The following is a 7,853-nucleotide window of genomic DNA, read 5'->3' as shown; positions in this document are numbered from 1 at the left end:
AGAGTGATAGAATAAGAGTGCAGGGGAAGAGAGGATCAGACAGACAGAGTGATAGAATAAGAGTGCAGGGGAAGACAGGATCAGACAGACAGACAGAGTGATAGAATAAGAGTGCAGGGGAAGAGAGGATCAGACAGACAGAGTGATAGAATAAGAGTGCAGGGGAGGAGAGGATCAGACAGATAGAGTGATAGAATAAGAGTGCAGGGGAAGAGAGGATCAGACAGAGTGATAGAATAAGAGTGCAGGGGAAGAAAGGATCAGACAGACAGAGTGATAGAATAAGAGTGCAGGGGAAGAGAGGATCAGACAGACAGACAGAGTGATAGAATAAGAGTGCAGGGGAAGAGAGGATCAGAGAGACAGACAGAGTGATAGAATATGAGTGCAGGGGAAGAGAGGATCAGACAGACAGAGTGATAGAATAAGAGTGCAGGGGAAGAGAGGATCAGACAGACAGATAGAGTGATAGAATAAGAGTGCAGGGGAAGAGAGGATCAGACAGACAGACAGAGTGATATAATAAGAGTGCAGTGGAAGAGAGGATCAGACAGAGTGATAGAATAAGAGTGCAGGGGAAGAGAGGATCAGACAGACAGAGTGATAGAATAAGACTGCAGGGGAAGAGAGGATCAGACAGACAGACAGAGTGATAGAATAAGAGTGCAGTGGAAGAGAGGAACAGAGAGAGTGATAGAATAAGAGTGCAGGGGAAGAGAGGATCAGAGAGAATAATAGAAAAAGAGTGAAGGGGAAGAGAGGATTTCCACACTCAAAGACAGGAAAGGAGAAACAGCAGCAGAAAGAGCAGAAGAAGGAGAGAGCAGAGCGAAGAGGGAACCAGCCCAAACACTCTAAAGTTGACATTCTAAGATCCTAAGATAACATTCTCCTCCCACCAGCCAATCCCTTAACGCCACTAGCAGGTACTTCAGATTGCAAAGACATCATGATCACACTACTACCCAAATCATAAGGATCAATTCGAGACCAAACATGAATACCCTAAATCCTCTTGTGGCCGGGGCTTGTATTTACTTAAGCTGCACAGCGCACCGGCCTTTATCTGGCGCAGGCTTGTATTAGGGGCAGGCCTTTATTTCTTACTTACCTTCTGTTATAGAATTTATTATTTAAATAATGGGCATAAATGCAGTAGGCTGATATAATTCATTGCATATGCGTTCAACACTTCCTGCACATCGCGTAGCGCTTTATATGTGGTGTCAGCGTAAAAATACTCATCGGAGTTATGGTCTCCACTGTCAGTCACGGAGGAAAAGATTTCCAAAGCCTTGATTTTAATCATTTTTCTATCGCGGACTGAAAAAATTTATTCAACAAGCTGGTTTGATATCCAGCCCAACTTTCTTTCTACTTCCACCTGCTAGTCGTAGCCTATCGCATTCGTCTCGGGTCAATGTCAAACTTCTTTGCTCCTTTTTCTGCTTTATGATCCCTTCTGGAAAAAGTAACCTAGCCAACTAAAACGTTACAGATAAACAACAGGGTAACACTTTATTTGAAGCCGTCTACATAAGGGTGACATGACACTGTCATAAGAATGACATGACACATGTCATACACATTATTTTTGTTCATGACTGGTTCATGACTGTTGTCATTCGGTGTTTGTACACACAGCTAACCCTAACCCTAACCCTAACCCTACAAACACCGAATGACACATTATGACAACAGTCATGAACAAAAATAACGTGTCATTAATGTGTATGACATGTGTCATGTCATTCTTATTACAGTGTCATGTCACCCTTATGTAGACGGCTTCAAATAAAGTGTAACCAACAACAGTAGGCTATACGATACGTGCATTTAGGCTAAACAGTAACAAATTCGCCTAGTAGTCCTACGTGGGGAAATTTCTTTTTGTATTGCAAACAGCCCATGAAATTAGCCAACAATATTATATAATATAATTAAACATGAGGAGAACATGCATTTGTGAAATGCATTCAATCAAATTGTGATGTCTACTTTGAGCCGACGGACTGATGCTGGTAGGCTACAGTAATATAGGCTACTTATGAATTATTATTATTTTATTATTACTTTATTTTACCCCGGCTTGTATTCGGGGCCCGGCCTTTATTTGTCCATATGGACCACGAACCCGGTTACTATCTGAAGCCCGGCTTCTAATTGAATCCCGGTCTTTATTTGAGGATTTACGGTACGTTACATTCAAATCATTACCGCCCAGAATGTAAATCATTCCCACCATCATCACAGATTTCTGATTCATTCTGTAAAGCTGTTCTAAAATACTGGAATGCTCTCTCCCCATTTTATCCACTATTCATCCCCTCCCGTCCCCTTTTATTTTCTCTACCTTTCTACCTGGCCAGATGCAGAAATATATCATGAAGGCATTTAGTCTTACCCTACTAAAATAATGTTTGCAAGAATAATAATCAATGTGCACTTAAAAAACAAAGCACAACTTTCAAACACGTAGCCTATAATACAATTACTGAAAACACAACATATCATTTTAGTAATATAGCTGAATGACCGACCTGTTTACAATGCCGCCATTTTGTAGCAGTACGTCCCCTGGGGAAACAACCTTTTCTAAATAAATCAATCACTTCACGGATGTGTACACACATCAGAACATGTTTCTCGAGATTAGACTCACGTTTTTATCAAAGATAACCAAGCTTAAGGTTTTCAAATTGAGTTAAATTAAAAGAAGAGAGCTTCTTCCTCCTAAAATGGAGTCTGTAAAGTGAACTTTAACTATTTTTGCCCTTCCTCTTATGTCAGACCTGTAAGGAGGAGCCCAGAGTGTCTAAGGTGTAAAACTTAATTGTCATGGTGGCAAAGTTGATCAAAGTCCAATAACACACACACACACACACACACACACACACACACACACACACACACACACACACACACACACACACACTCTCCCCCCCCCTTCCACTCTCTTTGAGAAGCAACAACATGTGAGTAAGTGTTTACCAAAAGGGTCATTGTGCATCATTTGAAAAAAATCAGTTTCTACCTTCTGCCCCCCCCTCATTTTGTATATCTACCTCTCTGTCCCTCTATCTCTACCTGGCCCATGAAGATGGCCCCCCTCTATCTGGGTCTTTGCAACTGGATCCTGGACTTCCTGACGAGCAGACCCCAGGTGGTGAGAATGGGTAACCGCACCTCCTCCTCACTGACCCTGAGTACCGGGGCCCCCCAGGGCTGGGTACTCAGTCCCCTCCTGTACTCCCTGTACACGCAGGACTGTGTGGCAGCACACAGCTCTAACATCATTCTGAAGTTTGCAGACGACACTACCATCCTGGGTCTCATCTCTAACAACGATGAGACCGCCTATAGAGATGAGGCAAGGGGCTTGGCAGAATGGTGCCAAGTCAACAACCTGTCTCTCAACGTCTGCAAAACCAAGGAGATGATCGTGGATTTCAGGAAGCTGCAGAGGGGGGGTCAGGACCCCATACACATCGAGGGAGCTGAAGTGGAGAGAGTCTCCAACTTCAAATTCCACGGTGTGCACATCAAGGATGACCTAACCTGGTCCATGCAGGCAGGCTCAGCAGTCAAAACTGCACAGAAGCGGCTATACTTCTTAAGGAGACTCAAGAAGTTTGGTATGTCTTCTAAAACACTGACAAACTTTTACAGATGCACCATTGAGAGCATCCTCTCAGGCTGCATTACTGCCTGGTATGGTAACTGCTCCGCTGCCGACCGCAAGGCCCTGCAGAGGTTGGTGAAGACAGCGGAGCGTATCACCGGCAGCCATCTCCCCTCAGTGCAAGGCATCTATAACACTAGATGCCTGAGGAAAGCACAAAAGATTTTAAAGGACAACAGCCACCCAGGCTATGGACTATTTTCATTGCTGCCGTCTGGTAGACGCTACCGGAGCATCCGAACCGGACTACCAGACTCACAAACAGCTTTTTCCCCCTGGCTGTAAGGCTTCTGAATCAGAAACACTGACCCACTGAACAGTCGCCACCCTCACTTACTCCCTGCTCCCCCACTCATACTATTCACTTCCTAGAGATATATTTGCACAATTTTATAAACCTTTTAACTTATTTTTAACATTCCTCACTTCACACTTTAAACTGCTGCTAGCCCTTCTAATCTCAATTGTTGAATGTTAACGTCATATTTGATATGTTATATTTTATATTGTTATAGTGTTATAGTGTTACAGAGCTATATGTTGTTCTCTAAACTGTTGTATGTTAATGTTACATGTTATATGTTTTATTGTCATAGTGTTATAGAGTTTTATGTTTTTTTTGGTATATGTTATATGTATGACGTCTACTGCGTAGATGATGATGCTTGCCAAGTCGTAAGAATTTTGCTGTGCTGAAGCACTTTGGTACATGCAATAATAAACACACTTTGACTTTGACTTTTTGACTTTGATCACTACCTCTCTACCTGGCCCATGCAGATGGCCCCCCCTCTATCTCTACCTCTCTACCTGGCCCATGCAGATGGCCCCCCCTCTATCTCTACCTCTCTACCTGGCCCATGCAGATGGCCCCCTCTATCTCTAACTCTCTACCTGGCCCATGCAGATGGCCCCCTCTGGGCTCTGTAAAGCGCCTTAAGACCATTGTATTGTTTTGGCACTATAAATTAAATTGATTTGGATTAAATTGAATTACGTTGCCCCTCTTAGTAAGTCGAGAGCCTCTGTTGCCCCCACATTTGAATAAATAGTACATCTAAACACCGGTCTCACAGAACTGCCCCTATATTTAAATACCTACTACATTTAAACACCGGTCTGACAAAACTGCCCCCATATTTAAATACCTACTACATTTAAACACCGGTTTCACAAAGCTGCATAAATGACAGGACCTGAGCACCAATCAGATGTTTACAATAATCAAGAATAATTGTCAGTATAACGTTAAATTCAAAGCACAACTTTCAAACAAACCAAATGGAACAGTACAGTTCTGGAATGTTGTTAGAGGCACAATCTTACAACAACTAACGCACACCGCATGAGTAATTGACCGATCGCGAAACTCCTCCCTAGAACGGCCCTTGTCCAATCATACCTTAGCAACCACTGCTAAGAGAAGAAGGTCCGACAACTTTGAGGTCTGAGCAGCATGGTTAAACAGTGTGCCTACGGGACTTGTAGGTATGACATGAGGTACCCTGAGATTCGTTTTTTCCCGAAACACAGGTGCAAAGGTGCCAGCTGTGGATTAAACAGTGTGGTCTCCCCACACCCAACTCAATACAACGCAAAATGCACATATGTCTGCTCCAAAGTAAATTAACTGCTTGCTGCCAGCTAGCTATCGTTAGGTATGATGGCTAACTATCTAGTTGAGAAAAATTCCCCAAACAGTTATGGTTCATCAATACTTGTATAATTACCACTAAAATAACATAACTAGTCTCTCCAACTAAAGTGTTCATGTAAAAAAAAATGTAAATGTTAATGTATGTGACCGTCTAAATGTCAAATGTTACTGTCTGTATGAATGCACGCAGAGCTGTCGAAGCTATTGATAGCAAACGCCAGCATTGAACAAAACTTTTAACGAACACTTTGTAGTTTGTATTTATGCTTGATACAACATTGAACAGAACTTTTAACGAACACTTGGTATGTATGCTGCTGGCGTTCGCAATCGACAGCTTTGATAACTCAGCGTGCACATTTACAAAATGTTTTACTGACAGTAACATCAACATTGCATTGATGGAAAGTCACCATCCTAGCTAGCTACATACCTCCAGAGTCTCTCGCCAGAGACGGAATAAATAATAAGAATAATCTTTGGAGGTTATTAGCTAGCTTGAAATATTATATACAGATCTTACCCAGTGGTGAAATAACATGACTAGTCTACAAGGTTGTGCTGGTTGCATTTCAATGAAGAGGTCGTAGGGTTTCTATTTTTTTTTTTTTTTATTGAGACCTGTACTCTGTAATTTACTTCAATTATTGTTGTGTCCACTTCGTTGTTGATCTTAATATTTTGGATATATCCTTCCACTGCATATTGCAGTCCCTTTTGGCTTGGTCTGGAGGATACCGCGGAGGTATTACTCCAAAAATCATCATTCATACTGACAGTTATAGCGCTCGTACCCATACCTGTACTTGACATGGCTTTTAGGTGGACAGTTCCGTGAATTGTGTCGGACGTAGCAACAATAACTAGGGGGCGGAGCCCTGGCGATTGGTCAATTGTGACTAGAAGATGGCCATTTGTGTTTTTACAATCGACAGATTCCCATCCTGCCCCAGATAGCAGGGAGAGGTTGGCCCAACGTTGGCCCAATGTTGTCACAGACGTTGGCATGACGGCACATGCCAACGATGGGCCAACGGACTTTTGGCCGTCAGGGACACGTTGGGCCAACGTCGGCAAATAGGAGTGAGAGTCGGGTTTTGGTTGGCTTTTAACCAATTGCCAACGTTGGCCCAACCAATTGCCAACGTTGGCTTATAACCAATTGCCAACGTTGGCTTATAACCAATTGCCAACTTTAGCTTATTTTTGTTAAACCAAGCTATTTTTCGCTTTCTATGATTTTACAGAAGTCCACCTGATGTCTATTCAATGTCATAATTCAATAATTCAAATCAGGATAAGGTGTTACAATGTCCCATAATCCAAGGACGGTCATAGTTCTTGCCACCACATTTAATGCATCCAAAAACTTAAGGCAACCTAAAAAATCCGCTTAACAAATATGTTTTTATCAATATAAATATGGTTTAATGAATCAACCTTACATATTTCAGAAGTGACAGGTGTGTAGAATGCACGAAGTCTTGTTTGACTCTCAGCAGGAACATCTCTTACCGTATTTTCCGATTTGTTTTGTACAGTCGCAAAATGGCAACAAAGTCGATAGCCTAGGCACGACCCGTAAGGAATTTAAACAGACAGCAGTTACCTACAGGTAAAAATAATTTATTGTAGGCAACACGCAAGCAAAGAAAAAACAAGCGAACACACAAATAAATTAGTCTTGGTAGGCTAGTCCGCATCAGAGCCGTCGCTGGACACATCACCAGCCGAAGAGATAGCTCAGCTGCTAACTAAATGACAGGTAGCTAGCCAGCTAACAAAATCACGCTTAGCGTAGACAAGAATGTGAATGCTGCGCCTGCTTGCGTTACCTAGTCGATAGTGCTACGTCTTATGTGGTTAATTAACGATACGGTTCCTATACTTTTACTGATAGATGTGGATCAAAAGTTGAAATTACTTGTTGAAAATTGAAATGACTCGCTACAGTCAGAAAAAAGTGACGAAGGCAGTTCACAATATCTGCTAACGGTTTTTAATTTTAAAATAAGCTCGTGGCTATTTGTATTGTTACGCAGTGATAGAGATTCTGAAAGTGTTTACAGAGACGCGGAATCACAATGTCTTGCCACCAGTAGGCTATATGCTTTTGATATTCATGTTTATCTTAATAAAAAAACACAGGATTGATTACCAATATGCCCTTCAGAAAAAGGTGGAATGGTTAAAAAAAAAATAAAAAAAAAACACAATCAAAATGTTGGGCAGCTGACGTTGAGCCAACATGGACCCAACGTCAGCTGCCCAACCAATTGCATTTTGATATTAATGTTGGGCAGTTGACGTTGGGTCAGTGTTGGCCCAACGTTGGAATTCCAACTCCAACTGTAAAAAACACAGAGTTGGAATTCCAACCTTGGGCCAACGTTGAACCAACGTCGACTGCCCAACCATTGCATTTTGACAATATTGGTTGAGCTGCTGACGTTGGTTCAACGTTGGCCCAAGGTTGGAATTCCAACGCCGACGTTGCCAACCATTGCCGACGTT

The sequence above is a fragment of the Sprattus sprattus genome, assembly GCF_963457725.1.
Source record: "Sprattus sprattus genome assembly, chromosome: 15".
Lineage (NCBI taxonomy): Eukaryota > Metazoa > Chordata > Actinopteri > Clupeiformes > Clupeidae > Sprattus > Sprattus sprattus.
This window is presented reverse-complemented; position numbering follows the sequence as displayed.